Source organism: Oncorhynchus nerka, unplaced genomic scaffold, assembly GCF_034236695.1.
Source record: "Oncorhynchus nerka isolate Pitt River unplaced genomic scaffold, Oner_Uvic_2.0 unplaced_scaffold_2160, whole genome shotgun sequence".
Taxonomy (NCBI): domain Eukaryota; kingdom Metazoa; phylum Chordata; class Actinopteri; order Salmoniformes; family Salmonidae; genus Oncorhynchus; species Oncorhynchus nerka.
This window is the reverse complement of record NW_027039136.1, coordinates 28,273-34,646: the sequence shown is the minus strand read 5'-3', so window position 1 is coordinate 34,646 and position 6,374 is coordinate 28,273. Positions and strand designations below refer to the sequence as shown.

Here is a 6,374-nt window from a genome sequence, read left to right as displayed (position 1 = left end):
ACCAACTGTATGGCAGCCTACTGGAACTGTATTCGCGAGTCTGAGATGGAATATCTGATTGTGGCTGATTGTCTGGAAAGTTTATGAATGGAATGGAGGGAGGGAGGGGAGAGTACACGGCGGGGTGTAGGATTAATTCCAACCTCGATTAAACCTGAAATACTTCTGGTAAATAATTGTCAGTCCCATTATAAATACTGTTTGGTATTGTAAAGAGTCAGTGAACATGTTCTCCCACACCATTAACAGCTGTAGCCTATCAAATCCCACAGGCGCATTAGTGTTTTCAACGTAAACTTACAATGTTATGTAAAAGTAACCTAAAAATAATCATGTATTAGAATTGGGAGCCATAAGTTAAGATTTACACGTTAATCATTTCAAGATTTTAGTTTTTATAAGTAAAATGGAATCGTGCGTGATAAAAAAAATGAAATAGAGCGCTGGTTTATTGCAAACTTGAGTATTATAGCGGATAAATCTGAGACGTCTTCACTTTGACAAACAAGTCCGCTAGAAAATATGACACAATCAATCATTTCAGATATTACATTTATTCCAAACGTTTGACAATAGGCTTAAATAAAATATACACACACACAATTCCTTCTAAAATAAAAGTACACAAAGTGGTCTCCAAAGAGGGCTACTAATTTAGGCTACATAACAAAACACATGTCTGCAGTAGCAGTAGTAATAGTGTTCTATTTTTTAAAAAAAAATACAAGCTCTTCTGAAAGGCACTGTGACGTCATCCACGCAGTTACACAAGGCCAATAGAAATAAGGTGAAAGGAAAAGAGTACAGATACATGTTTATTCCGAGGCAACACCCATTCCAGGGCTCCAGTTGGGCATAAAAACAACAAAGTTGGTCTTAATTATGCTCTTAAAAATGCTAAGTCGAACGTAGTAGTTTCGACCCACTTTGAATTCACATTCAATCACGAGAAAGTATATTTAAGACGTTGCTTATAACACGTTCTTATTGTGGAATGCGTAACATGAATAATAATCATGGTTATTGATGTACTCACTGAGTACTTCATACGAGAATGCCAACGAGTTGCATTATATTATCTACATATATCTGACATAATTAGGACAAGGCTTATAGCCTACTGCCTTACACCTCGGTTCCTTCGCGGCTGTATATCAAATGATTAACACTGAAGTGGTTTGGGAGAGAGTTGGTGAGGCCCAGGCCTCCACTGTGATTGTTCTGTGCTGATGTGTAGTAGTTCATTCTATTAGCTGTGGAGAGGTGAGTGGTATCAGTGTTCAATGGCGTGATTTGAGAGGGCGAGTATGAACCAAGTCCGGGCATGTTCTCTCGGGTCTGATGAGGCGACAAATCCCCCATAACATGTCCTCCTGAACCAAAGTCCCCCCTGCCCCCCCTCCCGGGTAGAGCCGTTGTTACTCCCCGCCAGCATCGTGTTCATAGTGGAGACAAAGTTGTTGTAACAGGGACTGTGTTCCACAGACGGGGACGGAGATGATTTGGGCTCGGAGGAACCAGGGGAGTTCTGGAGGCTGAGAGGGGATGAACTCATGATGCTGGCCGTGTCGGAGAGCTTCAGGGCGGCAGTGTCTTCGGATTTCACCGGAAGAACAGTGTTGTTGGTGTCTCCTCCGTTCAAGTCAGCTCGTCTCTTTCTCTTTCTTCGGAAGTTGCCGTTATCGAACATTTTCTCACAGTTTGGGTCCAATGTCCAGTAATTCCCCTTTCCTATGAAGACATGAAGACAGGACACAACAGACAATGTAGTTCTGTAGTTCGAGATATCAAAGGTCATGACTGTTCTAGTCTTCTGTCAGACACGTCTTACCAAAATCAAATGGCAAAGGTATGACATTCCAAAATGACACATTTAATAAGTGTAAATAATGACGAGTTAATTACAAGTACAACAGGTATAAATAAATAAATGAAATAAATACAACAGGTATTGTAACTTACCAGGATCATCGTCATCCCGGGCAACTTTCTTAAAACAGTCATTTAGTGACAGGTTGTGTCTGATTGAGTTCTGCCAGCCTGCTTTGCTCTTCTTATAAAACGGAAAATTCTCTGCCACATACTGATAGATGTGACTCAGCGTCAACCTCTTGTCCCCGGCGCCCTGGATAGCCATGGCTATGAGCGCTGAGTAAGAGTAAGGAGGTCGAACCATCTTGAAGAGCTCCTGCTGGCTGGAGATTGACAGCCATCCGAGGTCAGCTCCACCAAACCCCGTAGGAGGGGGCAGGAACTGCCGCTGGTTCGCTCCGTATCCAGACTGTATGTACGATGCTCCATTCAATCCCGTCAGGTATGGAGACGAGTCGATGCTCGGTCCGTTTAGCCACAGGTACGGGTTGGTGGTTGGCGAGGTGTACTCACCGAGGCCGTAGCTTGGAGGATGCGCCGGCGGCCTCTGCGGGTGGTGACCATGATGGAGGTTTTGCTGGTGCTGGTACATGCTGCCGAAGTTATCGCAGTACACGGCCATATCCAGGAGCTCCTGTGCGCTGTGGTGCTGAATGGGGCTAGTCTGCGCGTTGGATGGCTGCTGTCCAAAAGCGTTCATAATCCGTTCTATTTGAGTACGAATCCTGGTATCTTTTTCTATCATCAACAACATGCGGTTCCTTTCCCAAAGTGTCTGTTTCGGTCAGTCTCTCCCGGAGGACTGAAGGCTAGACCCAAGGGGAGGAGGCGTATTTAAGCGTTCCGCCTGGAGCGTCGACAGGTAAAACCCCTGTGAAAGGAACTGTCTCGAGGGTGACTCCCTCTTCTCTGTCACGCTTCAGTCGAATTGTCTTAACTGAATCTGTGCATCAATGGGAGAGATACTGGTGAGAGATACTGGCCCACTCATTAATGCCGTTTTAGGAGTTAACCTGGAGCAAGATAGGCTGAGCAATTTACCGCGCATGTATAGCCTAATAAGCATACGCAATAAAAATAGGCATTTAGGCTACACGTTTTCCAATAAAAACTGTTTTACAGTTGGCCAATCATATTTCCACTTTTACGCACAGGACACTTTTACCAATATATATCTTAAATAATAGTTTTATGAATATACCTTCATAATTCCCATATACAAAATGTAATTGAAATAAATATTTTATATATTATATATATATATATAAATTGCCAGTTTATGAAGTAGCCTTTGCGTTTTGGTGAACAGTAGGATACATACTGAGAACAAACGGTTCGGCATAGAACCAACATTTTGGTTCAGCGAAGAAGAACATCTAACCATACTGCGGTTCTGATCAAAGAACCCTACAAAAAGGGGTTTATTCTCTATAGAACCTTTAGGGGTGTTCTATATGACGCGAGCAACATGAGCCGTTTCCCTCTAAGAGGGTAGGGATAAAACAACGGGATTATTTTATGGTAGTTAACAAACACTCCTGGCGTCCCAATGTGTGACAAAGTAAAACATAAACCAAGTTAGCCTCTTAAAACATACAAATATACAATGTACTATAGGCTATGTGTTTAGACCACACGATCTCTGGGACGGATTAGTTGACAATAAACATGGCTTATGTGTTACAAGTGTGACAGAGCAACACAACACCCGGTAATGTGATGGTTTCCCGCGTCGCTGAGGTAATGTGATTTCCCGCGTCGCTGGACCACTGCTCCTGTCATTTCATTTTAGTAATGTATTTATTGGGTGGGTTATTAAAATGTGTAATAAAAAATTACTTTGTCCAAACATGCTTATTCACTTTTTTTTTTGGGGGGGTAAACTATGAAATGTAGACTAGGCCTATATAGGCCGCAATAGACAGAATGATTTAAGAGTTTAATACGTTGCATTTAAATTGAGGGGGGAAAAAATGCATTCTATTTGGGAAATGTTTTATATTAAATAATTATCGATCACAATTTCTTTTCTTTTTTAGGTTAGAAAAATCTACCGGTAGGTCTATTTCAGAGCAACAGACTTTGTTTCAACGCATTTCATCAAAATCACAGAAACATTTTGTAGAAACTTTCAGACATCAATGGACAATCAATATTTTCCCTAAAAAAAAAAACAATGATCGCCATCAGAGGAGCTTCAATGATCATTTACAATAGCATGGTCCATTATTTAAGATACATTTTGATTGACCAAAGCACACGAGTAAAATGACCAGCCTACAATATATATACGATCTGTTTGTCAACTGAAGAAAAAATATTCCACATTTTATTAGTTTAATGTTACATTATAATTACTTATGTAGTAAAATAAAATACAACATTGTGTAATTTAGTGCTAAAACGTTACAGAGTTCAAAATCACATTTTTGGTGTAAATATCGCAATAGGCTATTTAGTTCTTTGGCGAGTTATTGTGAGCGCTGTAGTGCAGGCTATACTCTAACGTCCAAAATGTTCCATACGAATAAAGAGTGGGGTTTTTTTTCATTCCAAAAATGTACATTGTAACAGTTTATTTGTGCAAAGTAGGATTTTGGCTGCAATTAAAAATAAAAATAAAGTTTTCTACAAGTTGTCCATGGGTTTGTTTCGTGTTGTTTTCAAATGCTGCCATCCTCCGGTCTCTTTCGACAGAGACAGAAACTGACTAGATATATACGATTACTTTTCAACCGTCACTAGAGCAGTCTCCGTTTAACAATGTGTACACACCCTGACCGGGCTCACGTCAATAGTATTTTACAACTGAATTAGGTGTCAAGAGGGACCCTAATCTAGGACTTTCAATTGGATGGCCTCTTAGACTAGGACTGGGTGAATTAGCCTACATAAATGGTCGGTAATAGACCCCCCCATTGTTTTGATCCCACGTCATAAACGGTTACGATAATAAACGGTAGCATACTATCTACACGGATCATACTTGGCTTCAAATGTGCCATATAGATGTTGAGTGATAAGTAGACCCACGCTACTGTTTGTTTATTATCTATACATAGTCCCTTTAATAACCTACATGTACATATTACCTCGACTAACCGGTTCCCCCGCACATTGACTCTGTATCCGTAACCCCCTCTGTATAAAACCTCGCTGTTGTTATGTTACTGCTGCTCTTTCATTATTTGTTACTTTCATTTATTATTATTTTTCTATATAGGTATTTTTCTCAAAACTGCATTGTGGGTAAAGGGCTTGTAAGTAAGCATTTCACTGTAAGGTCTACATCTGATGTATTTGGCACAATACAATTTGATTTGAAATACAATACCATTTTATTTGAAATACAATTACAATTTGATTTGCATCAGTTCCGTCAGTTTTTCTCCTTAGACTCTTTCCTGCAAGAGCTGTAAATCCTCTGCAGGTTTCTGGACTGTAGGTAGTCAGAAACATCACACCATTATCAGGTATTTACGTCCTCTAAATTACACAATGTTGTCTATATATATATATATACTGTAGGTAGTCAGAAACATCACACCATTATCAGGTATTTACATCCTCTAAATTACACGATGTTGTATATATATATATATATATATATATATATATATATATATACTGTAGGTAGTCAGAAACATCACACCATTATCAGGTATTTAGGTCCTCTAAATTACACAATGTTGTATATATATATATATATATACTGTAGGTAGTCAGAAACATCACACCATTATCAGGTATTTACGTCCTCTAAATTACACAATGTTGTATAATATATATATATATATATATATATACTGTAGGTAGTCAGAAACATCACACCATTATCAGGTATTTACATCCTCTAAATTACACGATGTTGTATATATATATATATATATAATATATATATATAAAAAATAAAAAATAAAATATATAAAATAAATTCTAGTTGTTTCTACTAATTACTGTGGTGGCATAGGAGGAAGATCAGAATGCCTGAACCAACAGGTTGTGAGTTCATAGGAGGAAGATCAGAATGCCTGAACCAACAGGTTGTGAGTTCATAGGAGGAAGATCAGAATGCCTGAACCAACAGGTTGTGAGTTCATAGGAGGAAGATCAGAATGCCTGAACCAACAGGATGTGAGTTCATAGGAGGAAGATAGGAGGAAGATCAGAATGCCTGAACCAACAGGTTGTGAGGTCATAGGAGGAAGATCAGAATGCCTGAACCAACAGGTTGTGAGTTCATAGGAGGAAGATCAGAATGCCTGAACCAACAGGTTGTGAGGTCATAGGAGGAAGATCAGAATGCCTGAACCAACAGGTTGTGAGTTCATAGGAGGAAGATCAGAATGCAGGTTGTGAGTTCTCAGAATGCCAACAGGTTGTGAGTTCATAGGAGGAAGATCAGAATGCCTGAACCAACAGGATGTGAGTTCATAGGTTGTGAGAGGAAGATCAGAATGCCTGAACCAACAGGTTGTGAGTTCATAGGAGGAAGATCAGAA

General features: G+C 39.6%; 1 pseudogene; it reads right to left on the bottom strand.

Moving 5' to 3' along the window:
* Positions 1 to 480: 480 nt before the first annotated feature.
* Positions 481 to 2,872, bottom strand: LOC115116022 (forkhead box protein I2-A-like; annotated as a pseudogene).
* Positions 2,873 to 6,374: the final 3,502 nt, after the last annotated feature.